General features: G+C 53.1%; 1 pseudogene; it reads right to left on the bottom strand.

Annotated features, from left to right (window-relative positions):
• Positions 1-4,261: 4,261 nt before the first annotated feature.
• On the bottom strand, positions 4,262-18,382 carry LOC116964726 (annotated as a pseudogene).
• Between the last annotated feature and the right edge of the window lie 264 nt (positions 18,383-18,646).

Below are 18,646 nucleotides of genomic sequence, written 5' to 3'. Positions count from 1 at the left end.
CCCCCTGCCCTGGGCAGGGCCCCCTTCCCCCAGCCCAGGGGGCTCCCAGCCCCGTCCAACCTGGCCTTGAACCCTTCCAGGGAGGGGGCAGCCACAGCTGCTCTGGGCACCCTGGGCCAGCGCCTCGCCCCCCGCACAGGGAACGATTTCTTCTTTACATCTAATAGGAATCTCCCCTCTTTCAGTTTCAAAGCCATCACCCCTTGTCCTACCACTACACCCCCCTGATCCACAGTCCCTCCCCACTTTCCCTGTCCCCCCTTTAAGCCCTGGGAGGCCACTCTCAGGGTCCCCCCGGAGCCTTCTCTTCTCCAGGCTGAACCCCCCCAACTCTCTCAGCCCGGCCCCCCAGGGGAGCTGCTCCAGCCCCCCCAGCATCTCCGTGGCCTCCTCTGGCCCCGCTCGAGCAGCTCCGGGTCCTTCTGCTGTTGGGGGCCCCCGAGCTGGCCCCAGCACTGCAGGGGGGGCTCCCCAGAGCGGAGCAGAGGGGGACAATCCCCTCCCTCGACCTGCTGGGCTTGTTTTTCTCCCCTTGCTGCCAAGAGGGAGAGATAATGACGGCTTAGCCTAAAGACAGAGGTGGGCTGGATCTTCTTCCTGCATCCAGCTTTTTGTCCACCTCAGATAATCCCCTCCCTAAACTGATCACGTTTTAATCTCTTTTCCAGTGTTTTCAGCACTGCGATTTAGAATAGCTAAGGTTTAACTGCTCTGTTCTTCTCGCTCCCTGGCTCTTTCTCTCCACCCCCAAGGTATATGAAGATCCAGCCCTTTGGCTGTGGCCACCTCACCAAGGATTATTTGATGACCATCACACCTGGGCATCCTGCAACATTGGAGAGGAGGTAATGGAGACCTATATGGTAATGCCTATATGGCAGAGTCCTCTCTCAAAGCACCATCCTGCAGTCACAGCCATGACATACAAGGGGAAAGCACAAAGCAAAGGTTTGATGCCATCAAGAAACCTCCCAGGGAGATATTTCATGGCACTTGCCAGACTGTCAGGGCTGAGAACGGGTCAGACCTTCTGCACCTGATCCCACCTCTCCTGTTTGAAAAGCCAGATGCAATCCCACGCCTAAATCCCATCCCAAGCAAGAGCTGTGCTATGAGTTGCGCCTCCCGAACATCAGAGGATACCTGGGTGTCCTTCAGAGCAGACACGACAAGCGTCGCTGGATTGCTGACCTGTGTGTGAGGAAACAAGTGCCCACCATTGCGAAGTGACACAAAACAGGGCAAAGCACCTACAGAAACAGCATCCTGGAAGTGCCTCCGGGACACCGAGAGAAGAGGTGAATCCTCCTGCCACCAACCCGCTGCTGGGCTCTCGGAGCCTTCCCTGGCTCATGTGTCATCGACACTGTGAGGGACAGTTCTGCCTTTTGATGACCTTCCTCCAGTCCATAACCTCGTACTGGTTTCTCAGAAATTGCAAATCTGGACAAAGTACCAGCCATTCAATCGTGGTAAGCTGGCACCGGTGTGCAAGGGGTGCAGCTGGAGCGTTGGGCGTCATAACTAGCTGGGGCCTCTGCGGGGAACCTGTGGGGAAGTGATTATAACTGTTCAAGGGCAGAGATCATAGAATCACGGATTCACAGAATCATTTAGGTTGGAAAAGACCTTTCAGATCATCGAGTCCAACCGCTCGGCTCACCCTGCCGAGCCCACCACTAACCCACGTCCCCAGGCGCCACATCCACACGTCTTTTACATCCCTCCAGGGATGGGGACTCCACCACTGCCCTGGGCAGCCTGGGCCAGCGCTCGATAAACCTTTTGGTGAAGAAATTTTTTTCCTAATATCCAAACTAAAATGATGTTGTGTGAACTCCAAGCCAGTATGAAAATCATGTTCTCCTGTCTTTTCCTCTGGCGTGCAGATTATCTGTGCATGAGAAGTTGTTTGGGCAAGGTGGAGGAGTCATGTCTGATGTAGGACAATTCATCTTAGAGAGTGTACTCCAGTACGAATGATGTAATTGTAGGGGAGCTTTGGGGTGTAGAGTCTTGCAAAGACACCTGTACCCAGGCAACCATATCAGTAATGCCACAGAAGGGCAAGACTGACTCAATCATGACATCAGATATAACAAATTTGAGTTTGGATGTAGCAGATTTGGGACCAATAAGGAAAAAAAAAGAAGTAAGTAGGGGCAGATTGGGCTGAAAAAAAGTTCTAATGTAGAAATAGGAAACAAAAAAAAAAAAAAAAAAAAAAAGAGGAATAAGTTACGAAATCAGGTAGGGAACACAGAAGGATGGGATCTTTCGGTGGTCAGGGGAATGATGCCTACAGACGGTGGTGACATTGACCCGGGTACCCAACTGCGTGGGGAGCCCTTTGACAACTCACTGGTCTCTCCGTCAGGGCTGTGTCCGAAAGACTTAGTGCAAGAGGGTAAAAAGGGAGACACTTGCTACCCTGGCATGAAGAGGTGTGGGGAGAGAAGGACAGTGAAACTAATTCAACAGTGGTAGTATGAGATTCATAAGGTTTAAGAGCGATACCTTTATTGTTGTGTTTAATAACGTGTAAAACCAGATTGCAGATTAATAATGATAATGCGTTCGCTAGTTAATTAGGTTGTTGCTTATTCAAGGGATGTATTAGTCTCTTAGTAGGGTATTGCTTAACCAGGGGAGATCATGGACTTTTGAATGCCTGCAGTCCAAAGCAGGAAGGGCAGGTCCCGAAGGAAAGGCATTATATCACAGAAGAGTGTGCCACGAGGCAAGAAAGCTCTCCTCCCACTGCTGGTAGTGCCCAGGTGTTCATGGCAAGTGACGGTACAAGAGCAGCATAGACCAGCCCAGACCCCAAACGCCACCAGATATGTCTTGGGAACAACCCCCCACCCCCAAGGAAGACTACCAAGGCAAACCTAGCAGAGGAAAAGACAAATAATGCTGTTTTATTATTTTGGGGTTATTAGCTTGTAGGATTCTTGGAAGATAACTTCTTTGCCTGATTCGGTCATGAAAAATTAGGTTTCGGGCAAAACACAGTCCAGAATAGTGTAAAAGCTACAGAAACCATCAGGAAGCCAGCAGAGCATCAAACAGGAGACAGGTAGTTGGGAGGAACGGTGCTTTGACTCTAACACATCTGCCCTTCCCTTTCGCTGAACCTTCTTTGAACTCATCCGCACACATGAAACAGGAAAAAGGTAATTTAATTAAATATTCATCACCAAACACAATCAGGGCTGAGGCCCAGTCCCAGCCTCCAACTCTTGATCCTGCGAGGAGGCAAAGTCAGGAAAAAAAGGAGGGTCACTCTTTGTAGCTACAAACAGAAAATTAAAAGACAGCAGCAGGGAATCTTCTTTATCTGGAGTAAGGCAGTTTAAAAGGACTTAAAATCACGCCTGATCATTCCTGCAGACCACTTTTATGCTGGACAGAAAATTCATCAGAAGTTCTTTGCTGGAGAAAGAACCGAGAGGTAAAAACGGAATGGCAAAATGGAAAACCTTACACATTTTTTGGTTTTAAATCTTTTCGTTTGGAGTGTCATTATCGCAGCCAGTCCGTGTGTGTAACAACCCTTTTCAGAGAAGGTGAGGGCCACTACAGACCTTCCTCCTTGTTTGCCCCTCATGCCACCTCTGGGCGATGCATGTTGGCTCTCCTGGCTTTCCTCAGGGCCATCTCAGCACCTGGGGGCCACCCTAGGCCATCCCTGGGGTGGGGGACCTACAGACTCAGTGACGTGAACAGAAAAACTCCGCCGGGACTGGAGAGCTGCTCATCTCCCAGCGCAAGAACTGGTCCATCGCATCCCACGTGAAAAACTCATACAGGATTGCTGGTTCTTTTCTTCCCTCTAAAATACCGTTGGGTTGGTAGCCAGAGCGTACAACATCTCCATCCAGTGTAACGTCCAGCCTCAGGGTGTGGCTGACTCCCATCACTCAGTCAACGGGATTTAGTCCCAAGCCTTGGGGATGCCCAAGCCCTCCAAGGAGTGCTACTACCCAGCGAACAAGTAAGCGACATTCTTGTCTTAGAAAGCCCTTCTCATCAATCACCTCCATGTTTTTAGGAGAGCTTTCATCACCCGAACGCTTGTGGAAGGTCTTGACAACTCGGCTGTTGGTTCAATTCTCTTGAAAGCAACCAAGCATCAGCAGGCACGGTGGTTCAGTCCCTTGGGGATCTCCAGCATCAGTTTTTGCTCACAGCAAACTATTTCCAGCCCTCTGTCCAAAACGTTCAATGTGAGATGAAATGAAGGATGTCCCGGGCTCCTTCATGGGGAGATGTGGGGCCGGAAATTGAGTGGTCCAATCATCATGACCACTTTCCTCAGGGAGTAGTAGTCATGTCCTTCCACGAGTACAACACGATACCATCTGGCCCCAGGATCTTGAGGTCTTTAATGGAGTATCAGCCACCCTGTGATGCACGGAAAAAAGGATGATCAGGCACGGGAAAATCATGGCAGCATCGTCTGGATGGGAGCATCAGGAAACCAATTGCCCTGAAACATTGGAGCAAAGCACTTAATGGCAATGCTGTGAGAAGAACACAGCATTTTTCAAATGGTCCCAGTGGAGCTGGCATCCATCCATCCCAGGCTGTGTGAATCACCTGTACCACAAGTTTCTAACACGCGGTCCCAAAACCCAGCGTGCAGAGGTGGCTTGACGCTCGTGTCTGGCCCATGGCACTGGAAAGCCTGGGCTGCCTTGGTGCCCAGCACTTGTTTTGTTCCCTCTCTGGAGACCAGAGGCTGGTCAAGCCAGGAAGGATTGATATAATGTGGGGACCAACATCCTCCTCCCAGCCCTGGACCTCGTGTGCTAACATCTGCATTCTAATCCCTCCACCTCACCTTGTAGTACACCCCATTGAAGTTGGAGAAAAAGCACCTTGTGTCTTCGTCCCTCCACCTTACCTTGTAGTACACCCTGTCGAGGTTGGAGAAAAAGCACTGGTGGTACCACCAGCCTCCGTGGGAAATCTCGGCGCAGATGTTCCCCGAGTCGGGTGTGCTGAAGCTCCTCTAGTTGTGGTACCAGGCAAAGGAATCCTCCACCCTCCCACTGAACCCGTCCCCGTGCAGGCGGTAATAGTTCTCCTCGTCCTCAATGCTGCAAGCAACCAAGGTGGGACTATTTAATGGGGAGTGTTTGAGTCTCCTTTCTAACCCCAGTACTGCATTCCTGGTGTGATCACCTAGCAATCATCGAGCTGCTCTGGCCAGCCTCCCTGCTATGATTCATCACCTCTAGAAGCCAAAGATGCTGTATTTTTCCCTTCTGGGGGATGGGCATGATTTTGTCATGACTCAGGGCACTTGTTATAGGTCTGAACTGGGCAGACCGTGACTCTAAAACCACAATAAAGGACAGCGGCAGCTTTGGCAAGACAGTCCCTCTAATTACACAACACTGCCTCTTCTTCACATAACAAGCATCCCGCTCTTCACTCAGACTGAGCTAATTAGTAATTTCCCCCTGGGCTAGCAAAGGCTGAAGGTCACTGCCATTGCATGTAATGTCTGATGAGAAAAGTTGGGGCGACCATTCAGAGCACACATTTGCTGGTGGAGGATGCTTCGTGGCACATTCAGGCAATGGGAATTTTTTTCCAGCATTTTCAGCAATTTTGGGGTCTACTCAAAGCCCTCAAGCTTCAAGTGTCCATAAGGTGCAGTGCTCCCTTGGACATAGTCCCATGACAGGTTACTCCGCAGTCACCCACAAGCATTTCCAGTACAGACAGGGAAGTAGTCTAGACAGACCTGGTCATCCCTGATTAAGAAGGATGTGGCTGATGTGGTATAGATAAATAAAACACCAGAGGAGGGGAAGAGTGGTAGACACTGAAGGACATTACATCTGGTCCAGCAAGTAGAAACCATAAGTAGAGAGGGTCAAAAATCAAAATACGACTCTAAACCATAGAGATGCCGGAGGACCTGCCCAGCAAAACCATGGGATTCAAACCCCTGGTTTTGACAGACAGCTCAATACATCTGGCAGAAAAAATACCCCTAAGCACCTGGAGACTCTCCACCTGGTCCTACAGATCCCTTCTCCTGGGGCTGTGGATGTTGGCCATGGCCAAACGACACCACACATTTGTTAGCTCACATCTAGGCTTCAGCCTGGAGCAAAATTTAGTGGTAAATCCAGGTGAGGAAGAAAGGATAGACAGCCTGGACCCGGTCAGAAAAGCTCTCTAGACAGAGTCACTCTGAGCACAACAGGGTTCCCGTGCCCAAAAGTCTCCTGACATTGAACCGGTTGTGTCTATGAGAATCAGGGAAGGCCACCCCACTTTCTACCTGAAGACATGGTAGAAGGCATGCTTGTGTTTGTTGTTCCAGTCCTCCAGGTCAATACGCAGAGAGCAGTCCCCTTGGCTTGTCACCTTGTGGATGTTCTCGTTGCCCAGCCAGAACTCGCCACCGAGGTCCCCAAAGCCCTCCTTGTACTCATTCCAGGTCCTGTTGAAGTCAACTGAGCCATCCTGACGCCTCTGGATGACTGTCCAGCCCCCACCTGCCAGGAGAGAGATAACATAAAATGGGAGTCTCCGGGGAGCATCCCAGGGTCCCAGACAGTCCCCTTACTGATGTGACCTCTGAGGATCCACCTCCAACTCAGCAAGGTGTCTCCTTATCATGTGTCCTCCCACCAAGTGGCAAAACCCAGCGTTGGTTGCTGCACGGGGATAAAATAGGATGCTCATCATAGCTCATGGAAAAGGGCTCCCACCTCTCCCGTGTTGGTTCATGGTGATGTTCCCCTGTTGACTGTCCCAGATCTTAAGGTGGTTTTAAATGAGAGGGAGCTGGTAGTTTTGGGGAGGAAAATGTTTTGGGACTGGAACAAACTAGAGATCCTGGAGTTTGGAGATTATTACGTTCTGTTCCTGCAGTGCCACAGAGACACACGAGCTCTCCCAGCATCGTCTCACTGTCTCCATCTGCTCTCCCATCTGTCCAAATTCCTCTCTCCTCTTTCATTTTATTCCAATATTGTACACTTGGGGTAGGGGTTGGGGGGAAGGGATGGGACCGGGGCCACCTTTTTATTCACTGTTTGTACAGCCTGTCACTCTACAGTGTCTGGGATTGTGCTGATGGTCATGCAAATAATAGTAATGACATAACAGAGACCACACTGTCTGAACAGCCTGTTTCTTAATGAGCACGTGCATCCCAAAGCTGCAATCACCTGTAGATCCTCCAACAGGCAAGATGCCTACATGTGTGTAGCTGAACCCCCTTCGTCCAGCATGGGACGTGTTGATGTGATACATCCTTCTGGGCTGGAGTAGATCCATGGGACAAGGGACTGACAATCCACCACCCCATTTCTCTGACAATTGTCATTGTTCTCCCCAAACTCAAGTGTTACAAGCTGTTGTGGTTTAGGCTTGATTGGCAGCCAACCACCATGCAGCACCTCTCTCTCCCTTCCCCTCCGGCAATGAGAAGGGACAGAGAGCCAGGCTTGGGGTTCGAGATAGGACTGGGATGGGGGAAAATCCCCCTTTTATGATCACGAGCAAAAGGCAGACTCGTTAGGGGAAGAAAAAAAAGAACATACATTTATTACAGACACTAACAACACATATCAGTAGGGCAGTGAGAAGCATTGCCCCATCTTGAGAACACCTTCCCCCCACCCCTCCCTTCTTCCTGGGCTCAGCTCTGCTCCCGATATCTCTACCTCCTCCCCCAGTGACGCAGGGGCAGGGAATGGGGGGTGCAGTCAGCGCTGCCACTTTCTTCATCTTCGGTGAGGGGAGTGTCCGAAACTTGTTCCTCCTGCTCCATCGTGGTCCCTCTCTCACAGGAGACAGTCCTCCACAAACTTTCTCCGACATGAATTCCTCCCACGGGCCGCAGCGTTCCCCACACTGCTCCGTCATGGGTCACCAACTTCCTCTGACTGGATTCCCTCCCACGGCTGCAGCCCTTCCCGAGCTGCTCCGGCGTGGGACTCCCCCGCATGCTGCAATCCTCCCAGCGCTGAATTACAGCAGTGGGGCTGCCTTTTCCCACGAGACCCCGGCCTTCTTCGGGCACAGAACCTTGATCATGTGAGCAGGAGCAACAGGCCATAAATCAATGTCTGCTCCACCGTAGATCTCCAGCGGTAGCAGGGGGGGGCTGCCCTGCCGTCTCCCCACAGGATACAGGGGGGTCTCTGCTCCAGCACACCTCCCCCCTCCTTTCTTCCTCCGTTCCTCCACTGACCTTGGTGTTCATGCAGCTGCAGCAACTCCTCCTCACCAGTCCCACTGCCCGTCACCACGTCCCTTCTTAAATACGTTCTCGCAGAGGCGCAGCCGATTGGCTCAATTTCCCAAACAGAAGTGGAGCTGACGTGGAGCTGGGGGAGCTTCGAGAAGCTTCTCACAGGGGGCCGCCCCGATAGCCCCCTCCCCTGCCACCAAAAAACTCCACCACTCACTCAACCCAGGACACAAGCTAATTTTGTTAGTAAGTTTGTGCCTTGGGATGTCAGTGATGTGCTCTGTATGGCTATTTAGATAATAAGGGTGTGGGAGGTCACCTGCTCATTTGTTTACACTCCAAAGTGTCTGTGGGAGAGTTTCCTATACCCCATCACTTCAACACAGCTACAACTCCTGGTTGCCACGCATAGCCCTCAACTAGCTGGAGATGCTCCAGATACCCCCCAGGGACCAGCTGCTACCCCAGAAGGGCTTCTCTCCCCCTAAACCCTGTGTCACGTCCACTAGCGTGTTGCAAATATCTTGGATGCACGAGGACATCCCAAAGAGCATTGAACACCTGTATTTAGGCAACTGAATCCCAGCCATAATGTCTGGTGTGAAGTATTCATCCAAACCCCTCCTTTGGTCAGGAGAGAGGATGAGGCCTCTGTCCCTGGAGAAGAGCCCTGCTTGGAGATGTTACTCTCACTGACTGTAAAGGAACTTAGAAATAGCTCAGATATAAGATACAACTCTCAGGTTAGACAAACCCCACCCAAAGCTCTGCTGGAAGATGCTGTGGGTGCCTCCCGCGGTACCTTCAGTGTCCATCTCACACAGCACTTCAACGGGCATCCCTCCGACCGAGGGCATGACGCTGCAGACCCCAGACTGCCGGAGCCCCTTGTAGTAAACGGAACCACAGTCGATGGGGCAGATCCTGGCGTGCTTCACCTCTGAGCGAGAGAGCAGAGAAACACGGGGGTTAGCACAGAGCCCGGAGAAAAGGGCACGCAACCACAGCCAGCATCGTTCCCGTGCCATCGTAACGCAGAGCCGGGCAAATAATCCTGGATGCAGAGGGCTGCTTCTGCAGCTGAAAACCTCTGCAGCACGCCGGCTTCATGACTGAGTGCAAGCGGCTTATCGGTGATCAGGTTCATTAGCACAGATCGGCACTTCGGGAGTCTGTGGCTGAGGAACGGCCTTCAGTTCAACTGGGTTTGTAATGGCAACACACAGGTGGTATGCACTTTGCCAGACTCAGATGATACCTCACACCAAAACGTCTTACACACTGCCAAAGAATTGACTGGTTCTCCGGCAACGGTCGGTGCAGGTAATAGCGGGAAGTTTTTTTGTCTCCCAAACTGCTGCTGCAGGTTTTGTCTTACAAGGCAAAGGGATCAAAATCATTCCGGAGAACCCAAAGATGTTTTCAACTGGGATATGTCAGGTGGGATTTATTTCACCTGACGCCGGCCATCAGGTGGGAGGTCTCAGCTAGTCTTTAGAGACAGGCTTCTGCAGAGGGCAGTTCATCCTGGTTTTACGTGGGAGGGGAGGGAAGAGCCGCTCTCCCTGTCTCCCTCCATCACCTACCAAAGTTTCTCAGCTGAGTTGCCTGCACAAAGATGCATGGTGACACCTGAGATGGCCTGGGGCTGGCTTCCAGCTGTCCTGTGTAGGTCCTGTCTTCTATCTGCCAGGCTTACGTGGATGTCTCGGATGCTCCAGAGTATTTCGGATGGCACTACGTGTCAGCTGAACTGAGATCCTGGTCATAGCGGTGGAGGGAGCACGCTGAATTGCTCTCAGTCTGCACGCTGTTTGCCTTGTTATCTCAAACGGCCAGCTGACATGGAAACACACTCCTGTAGCCACCCAACACGAAGCATCTTCACCCGTGAGCTGAGCCTCCCTGGTGGGATGAATCCCATCTTTAGAAAGAAAGGCACAAAGGCAGCTTCCCTTCCTTTTACTCCCCCGGCTAGCCCAGCCTGAAGCACAGCGTGGCCTGAAAACCAGACTGGGACCCCTGGGAGAACCAGGACCCTGAAGGAAGGCAGAAAGCATGCATAGAAGATTACCCTTCCATGAAGCACAAAGAAAGGATGAGACCATGGGACTGGCAGACAATGAAAGCTCCTTGTGAATGGGAAATTAAGCTGGGGGTGGGGGGGAATGATGGGTGAAGAGCTGTAACGTTCCAGCCCACCCACTGGAGAGCGTGGTGGCTGGGAGGGTCCCCTGTGGGCTGCAGGCTGGTGGTAAACTGGGGACATCCTTGGAGGTTGGCACCAACCAGCAGTGCTGCTGCAGGGGAAGCACGTGGGAGAAACCAGTCGTGGGCAGCAAGTCAGGGAGAAACAATCTAGACCCAGCAAGCAACTGGGACAGTGGGCAGAGCCCGATCCCACCTGAAGTTAGTTAGCTAAATGATGCTGCATCAACCAGCTGCACTTGGGCTGGCATCCTCTGGGCCAGAGAAGTCACCATCCTGTTGATGTCAAGTTATTGAGATGAATCCCAGCTCTGGCTTGCGGGTGGTGGTCATGGGTGTAGGCACCCACTCTGATGGCCTGGTTTTGCACAGAGCACTTCTTGCTCAGCGCTCAGAGGCACCGGCGGAGCTGCTCATGCTACCTCCACCACGACATGGATGGCCAAAAGAGCTTGAAAGGAGCACAACAGACAAGACTTAAACTCAATGACTCGGGGGGAGAAGTAACATGGCTTTCCCACCACCAGCTCAAATCAGGTCAAGGTTGGTAAGTGAAAGCCGATAGCAGTTGAGCTGCGTGCCTGAGTCATCCCATCCAGCCCACTTCTCGCTGGAGAAGATTGACGCTGTCCCAACAAGTCCCTCAACCAAAGGCTGGAAGACAAGTCAGAAGAAGTATCACTTCGTCCTTCTCCAAAGTTCCTCCTGGTCATCATCTGCAGGAGATGGGATTTGGGGCATGGGGACCAGACCGGCACGTCTAGTCGTGTCTTTTCGAAGATCACCACCCCCTTATGACAGAGCAGAGGCTGGAACAGGTTGCAAAAGCAACTCAGTTTCTCTTTCAGCACCTCAAGGTTGAGCTTTGCACCTCCTGGCTATGATAGGCCCTGGTCAAAATGTTTTCATGGCGGTGGGTTCTTTGGTAGAAAATGGGGCTTCAGTCAAACTGAATCTTGAATTTTTTAATTGAAAGTTCCCATATTTGCTAAAAAAACAAAGAAAACATTCCAGGGACTAACAAGGAAAACAACCAAATACCTAGCAAAAATCTAAATGCATTCATTAAAAAAAAGAGCGTGTGAAAAATAACAGAAAACAGTTGTTTTTCAAAGTTGAAGAGTTTCACCAAAGCCCTAATTTCACGCTGTGAATTTTTGAAGAAACAAAAATTTTTTTTTTTTTTTTTTTTTTTTTTTTTTTGGATGGGAAAACAATCCCTGGATCTGGGAGGAAGGCTCGTGCAGCTGACTGCTGGTGGGGTGATGGTGGGAGCAATGCCAACCTGGTTGTCAGAGCCTGACCTGGTCCCTGCGAGCATCTCACACCATCCATGGAGAGAAAAAAGAGGCACTGAGGGACAGGACCCCTCTCCTAGACACCATGGAAGCCATCCCCAGTGGTGTCCCTTGCTCTGAGGAGCCCTCCTGGATGCCTTAGAAAGACAGGGTGGGTGAGAGCAGACTCCTGGCCAATGCAGAGGGGATTTAAAGCAGTTTTCCCATGGCCTTTTCCTTCAGTCCCCCAGAGCAGCTGTGGGTGCCCCCTCCCTGGAAGGGTTCAAGGCCAGGTTGGACGGGGCTGGGAGCCCCCTGGGCTGGGGGAAGGGGGCCCTGCCCGGGGAAGGGGGCCCTGCCCGGGGCAGGGGGGTTGGAATGAGATGATCTTTAAGGTCCCTCCCAACCCAAGGAATTCTATCATTTTAGGTAAGGGTGAAGCATCCCCCTCCCAGCTGGCCCCAGCAGCTCCCCATCACCTGGCTGGGGCATCTCCTCCTGCAGCCTCATCTCAGCAGGGCCAAGGCACGTGGGATTGTGCCGGGCCCGGTCGGTCAGGATGGAAATGTTGTTTATCTGTGCCTGCATGTCGTAGAGCAGCGTGGCCTGGACGTGCTGCAGGGTGCTGGCCTCGCTTGCACCGATGCTCCAGGTCCTGCACCTGCTGAGCCAAGATGTGGTTCTGGCCGGCCGCCTCCTCGTGCTGCTGGCGAGGAGAAAAGTGGGATGGGGTGGGGGGGGGGATGCCTGGGGATTGGCGTGGAGTGGGGGGCATAGCCCCAGAACCCCCAGGGGATGGGCAGGAAGGGCAGCAAGGAGGCAGAGGAGCAATCGCTGCGTGCACCCTCAGAGACCAAGGACCCCGAGGGTGGTATCTGCACCCTCACTTTCACCCTGTGGCCCCACACCAGCCCCCAGTCCACCATGGGGCCACTGGTAACTTGATATTCCCAGTCTCTGGTGCAGGCAGGACATCTACGCTCAGGCCTAGGACTGCAAGAGCAGGGCGAGCAGATAGGATTCCTCTCCCGACACCCTTCAGTCTGCAACCTGTTGCGACATGGATGCAACCTCCACGTATTTAGCAATGCCACCACAGCTGGGTTTTCCCCCCAAAAGGCTGTTTGATCTCCCTTCGAACCGTGTAATGTTTTAGAACACTTTAATGAGCTCCACAGCTTATCAACACACTGCATGATGAGCCATCTCCTGCTCTTTGGGGTCCTGTAAACAGCAACGACCACATCCCCGCTCTGCAAGGAGCTCCTTTTGTGATGTTTCTGTTGCTTGTTTTTGGAACTATCAGTCCCTGACCCTCTGTAAAATATACACACAGGCTGGCTGGAGATGTCCAAAGCTCATAGAAGGAGATGGACACCCCGAGCCCCACTCGGCGCTCACCGAACATTTCCCAGACGCAGTCACTGCAGACACCCTCGCCTCTCTTTTTCAGTGTTCCCTGTCCATTAGATGGCAGAGCAGGCCTTAAACAGCACCTCCAAAATCCCACAGCAGCCTGGGAACCCCCCCCTTCCTCCTCTGGGCCATGCAACAGCTCTGCACCTCGCTCCCCAACCCCTCCCGAGGGTCCAGCAATCCCAGCTGCGGTGGAGGGATGTTGGTTCTCCACCAGCACTGCCCTTCCCTGTCCATCTCTTCCTCCATCACCCGCTCCATATCATTACCTCGGGCTCACAACTCACCCCAAGACCCTGAGAATAAATTGGTTTATTTTCTCACCTCCCCGTCCCCAGCATCAGGGGCAAATCTGGATTTTCATGTGTCCGTGAAAGCGTGCGGCCTGTGTGGGGACACAGAGATCTGGTGCTTGACTCATCACGACGGCAATGGTGCTGCTGAGGGTCGGGGGTTCCCTTCAGCTGGAAGGGGTTTGCATGCCCTGGGTATGTTTTCTTCCCCTCCAGCTCCTCCCAGGACCCAGCTCACACCTCCATCCCCATTCCTGCCAGGACAGGTCTCAGCTTGCTGTTCCCAGGAGGTGGCATCACTGCTGCTGGCTTATCGTACCAATAACTATTGGCAGCTCTATAATATCCTTCCCAGTGCCTCTTGAGCCTGCTAAAAGCCCATCAAACCCCCCTGTATCCCAAAATCCAGAGCAGCTAGATAGGCAGGGGTAGCAAAGTGGGAATTATGGTGTGCAACGGCACGGTGCTTTCCTCCTCAGGACTGCAATGTCTCTGGCCCAACCATAAATCAGCAGCCCCCCGCAACCTGCTCTGTGAGCTGCGACTGATACGGGCTTCTTCCAGCTCCTTTCACCCACGCATCAGCTCTCCAAGTAAACCTCATGATGCTTTCTCCCAGACAGTCCCCTCCTCCACAGTTGAAACCTCTTTTTTTTTTTTTTTTTTTTTTTTTTTTTTTGTCTTTTCCTGCTGCTGATTAAAAACAGCACAGCACCAGTGGGACCGGGGCTGTATTTTTGCACCACGGGGTCCTGCTCTGTGTATGCCCCAGCCATGCAAATAAAATAAGACTGGAAATGCACAGGGAGGGCTGGGTGAGGGGGGGGGTTCCTTTTGCTCCTTAAATTGCACTGGGAGCGTGGCAGAGATGGGGTCAACCCATCTGGCCCAATTTGGGTGTCCCCGTTAGCCCGAGAGGAGCTGTGACCTGGAAGAGCCTGTTGCTCTGACTCAGACCAGAAAGGGATGCTGAGCTCAGAGAGACATCTCCGCTTGGACAGACAAGCCCACGCTGAGCTCCCGGAGAAATACTGATGGCAAACCCCAGGGAAACCAACCAGCAGCAGCCAGAGGCTGATTTATGGAGACGGATTAAGGAAGCAAGAGCTCCTCGGTGGGAGGAAAGGAGGCAGAGGAGACCTCCCCAGGCTGACACAGCGGGGAATTCATCCGGGCAGCTCCTGGGAGATGCCAGGGGATGCAGGAGGACAGCAGGACTGGGCACAGGCATTGGGAAGTGGCCGGACCAAAGTGGTGAGGAAAATCCTTACGGGAGAGTCCCGAAGCTGGTGGGGAGTGGAGACGAGCAGCTCAGCAGCCGTCCCTGCCTCTGGTTTCCTCTATTCAGTTACAACTCCCCGCACAACATGCAGCTCTGCTTCTTGCTTTTCCCCCCGCTCCAGTGCTTGGGAGTGTGACAGAACACACTCTTTGCCACCAGCTAAACCCTCCAGATTTTGTTTTACTCTTCCTTCTTCTGGGTGTCCCACCCCTTTGATTTTTTGAGACTCACGGGAAAAATAATGAGGTTGGAATAAATGGCTGGACGTCTCCATCCCGCCCCGCTGCAGAAAGCAGGGACAATTTCCAAGCTGCTTGGGGCCTTTTCCAGTCAAGGTCTGAAACTTTACAAATGATCTCCAAAGTTCTCAGAGGATGTCCCCTTTCTGAGTGCAGCAGTGTCTTAGTGGCACACATGTTGCTGGCACTATCCCCCCGGTATGGACCGCTCGGAGACACCTAGGTAGGACCTGGGACCTGGCTGCTCCAAGACGCTTGGGTAGACCCTGTGTCCCTGTGCTCTCCTTGTAGGGTGAGGACCCCACAGCAGACACATCTCCTTCAGAACCACTCACCTGGGCTCCTGTCGAGGAGAAACACGCTCTCCCAACTCATCCCACCCTCCAGGAGACATCCAAGAGGCCCATCCAAGCAACATCTATGTCTGCATCCACTGCTCAGATCTCTACGAGATCCACTGGATCCCATGGAGAGCCTTGCATGGCAGACACTGGAGTTGGGTAGGAGGAATCCCACCCTTTGAGGCTTCTCCAGAAACATCCCTGTCCACCAGCTTCTCCCTTGCTGCCAGGCATGGGCTGGAGAGCCAGGGTATGATGTGAGAGCACTTGCTATCTATCTAGGGATTTTTCAGTACAAAAACATAGCAAAGAGCAAGGAAAGGGGTAAAAAAAAACTAAGCAAAAAGACATAGAAATTACCAGGTGGGTGATAAGGCAGATAATAAGGAAGAGCAGAGGCTTCAGCCACTGCCAATGGGCCAGGAAAGGACCTACTGGGACGTGGCCTTGAAGAGGGTCCACCTGAACCCTGCAGTGGGTAAGAAGGGGGGAACACGATCACAAGGAGTATTATGGGTTTGTGAGACTGGGCAAAACTGGTTATGAGGTGTTCAGGGGAAAGGCTAAAGGTGGGGAAAAGAGGATGGACGGAAGGATGGAATGGGGTGGGGAATGAGTGTAAGAAACTGGGAGATGAGGGAGTTAAGAAGGGTGTAAACCAGCTGCCCGTCAGTGCCCTCGTCCAACTGAGCCTGATCCCTGCAGTCTTTCTTCTCTCCTTCGGCAGTTCTTCCCTTAGCTGATCTTTTTCAGTCTAATCTCACTCTCCTCTACGTGCGAGTGTTGTGGGGTCTAAGTGCCTGTGATACCGGTGGGACGTGGGCCCCAGGCTCACAGGTCTAGGTCAGGGTGTACACTCCTGTGCACGGGCATATATACATATATGTGCATGTGCACATGCATGTCCATGTGTGGGTGTATGTGCACGCATGAGGGGTATAAACACCAGCAGCTGGAAAGACCTGGGAGTGTTTGTATTTCCCCAGTGAGTTCACGTGTATAACTCATTAGCAAACTTCAAGCTGGATCTGCTGGTGAGCGGGAGGAGACCAGCACGCAGGTTAGGGAGGTGCAGGAGTCTGGGCATGGACATTAGATGGACTGAGAGCCCGTGCTCCACATCTAAATCCCTCGCCTGAACACCGAGCGTCCTGCTCAAGGCCAGCAGCTCAGCTCCCTCTACAGCCACCAACAAGCAACCAGCATCTCTGGAGGGAGATTGGTTTTCCTCCCTCTTCCCTCTGACTCTGAAGAGACCCTGGCGTGGACCAGACACTTTGTCTTTAGACGGGTTGCTTCAGAGCCTGGAAGTGAAGAATGGATTGAGAGCATGAACACTGCAGGGAAAAAAAAAAAAAAAATTTAGTACATAACCAACCATCTCCCTCCTTGGCTCTGAGCTGGAGAGGTCGGTGAAAGAGCTGCAGCTCCAGGTAGCACCAAAGCGTTTTTTGGGGCCAGCACAAGGAGATGGGATTGGGGAAGGACAGATTAAACAGCCCTAAGGGACAAAAATGTCACCAGGGGATGAGTGCGGGAAGTTGTGAGACTGAAGAACTATTGCACCAGCGTGTCCCAGTGCAAGTGCCAGGAGAAAATGGGAGAGAAGCAGCAGAAGGTGGGTGAGAAGGCATGATGGGGGACAGGGGCCTACACAGGAGTGGGGACTCTGGGTGGGGGGCACCGAGTGGGTCTGCCTGAGCATGAGCACCCATCCTGACCCACATGCCTCCCTCCTTTCCTCCGCCACACCAGGAACACCTCGCTCCCACGGAGACACCCAAGGCACAGACACCCACCCAGCTCTGCAGCCTCCGGCACGGCCTTGCCCTCCCCACGGGGCTGCCCAAATGGGGCTTTTCCAAACAGGCATCCCAAGGGCAAGGGTGAAAGGAAGCCAAATAGAGAATAAATCACCCCCAGAGCCCAACCATATAAGATCTGATCTCCAAGAACGAAGACAAGGGTGCTGTTCACTTGGAGGTCTCGGGGCCCCGCCGGTTGACGCTGGCGCATTGCTGCTGGTTCTTCTGCACGTCTCGTCAGCAGCCCGGTGAGACATCTGAGCTGAGAAACAACTCCTACAGCCAGCAAAAACACACCCTGTTCCCTCCCCGCTCCTGGCTACAACCCCATGCAAGCTGCTGCTCGCCGCTGCCGAGGACCAAGCCGAGTGTTTGTGGCAGTGCCAAACATCTGAGAGCTTTAGAGGTGCTAAATAAGGTTGGCAAAAAATGTATTAGAGTGAAGCTTCAGGCTGCGGGGCTGGTGAATGAAGCCAGGGTGGGATGAGAATCAGAAAAGAGACTGCAGGAAGGGTGCCATGGGCTGGAGATCAGGGCTTCTCCTGGTCAGCCGTGGCCATCAGAGAAGTGGCCCTTCCAGACTCAAACCTCCAGGTCTAGTCCGGGATCCCGTTCTGAGAAATGGGATGGATCAGCAACCCTTCCTAGTCAGGCTCAAAGGTGGAGGAGCTAGCACAGACAAAACACCGAAGCGTTCGTGGCTTATGTTAAGAAAGATCAGCCCTGGCAGGCTCCTGAGTCGTCACAGTAGGAGCAGCTGGGGTTTAATGGGTATCCCAGCCCGTGGTCAGAACACCACCGGGTTTTGTTTCACCGGGTGTCCTCCCGCAAGCTGCTGGGAGCTAGAAGGGATCATGGGGAGGGACCGTGGGCACCCACACGGACGAGGGGTCCCCGAAGGGCAGCCCTTTACCCGGAGCTCGAGGACTTTGATGCGATGCCGGTGGCTCCTCAGCTCCTCCGGTAGGTCTGAAAGCAGCTCCTGCAGCGCCAGGATCTGCTGCTTGCCCTCCCCATTCTCACGGAGCCAGTAGGACACTTCAGCGGTGCAACGAAACATGTCCGGGCACCGCTGCTCATCCCCCTGCGGCAGCGTGGCCACGATCTTACAGAACCCGTTGGGTAGGACCTGGTTGCTGTATTCCCCACACCGGATCAGGCCCGTGGGCTCCTGGGGACCCCAGTGGTCTCTGTAGGCCGTGGGTAGGGATTTCTGCATCGAGGGGCTGCTCAGCACGGCCATGAGGATGAAAGGTAGCAAACCTGCCCCGGCAGAGCCGGTGCTGGGGTCCATCACGCAGGTGAGGAGGGTCCCCGGAGATGACCCCAAGTGTGTCTCATCAGCAAACACTGCTGGGGAGAAAGGTGGCAGTCCCCAGGGCGTGGGCACCAGGTCTTCTCCCCAGGGCTGGCGGGTGAGGTTGCAGCTATGCGGGAACAGAGCATCAGCAGGGATTCCAGAGCTCCCGCCAAAGGGGTCACTGCAGGTAAAGGGGCCTGCCTGCCCCCATAGAGCATCCTCCCCAATGTCACCTGGTGGCCACCAAGCTGGGACCGG

This window comes from Tyto alba, unplaced genomic scaffold (assembly GCF_018691265.1).
Source record: "Tyto alba isolate M040663 unplaced genomic scaffold, T.alba_DEE_v4.0 Super-Scaffold_40, whole genome shotgun sequence".
In the NCBI taxonomy this organism is placed as follows: domain Eukaryota; kingdom Metazoa; phylum Chordata; class Aves; order Strigiformes; family Tytonidae; genus Tyto; species Tyto alba.
This window is presented reverse-complemented; position numbering and strand designations above follow the sequence as displayed.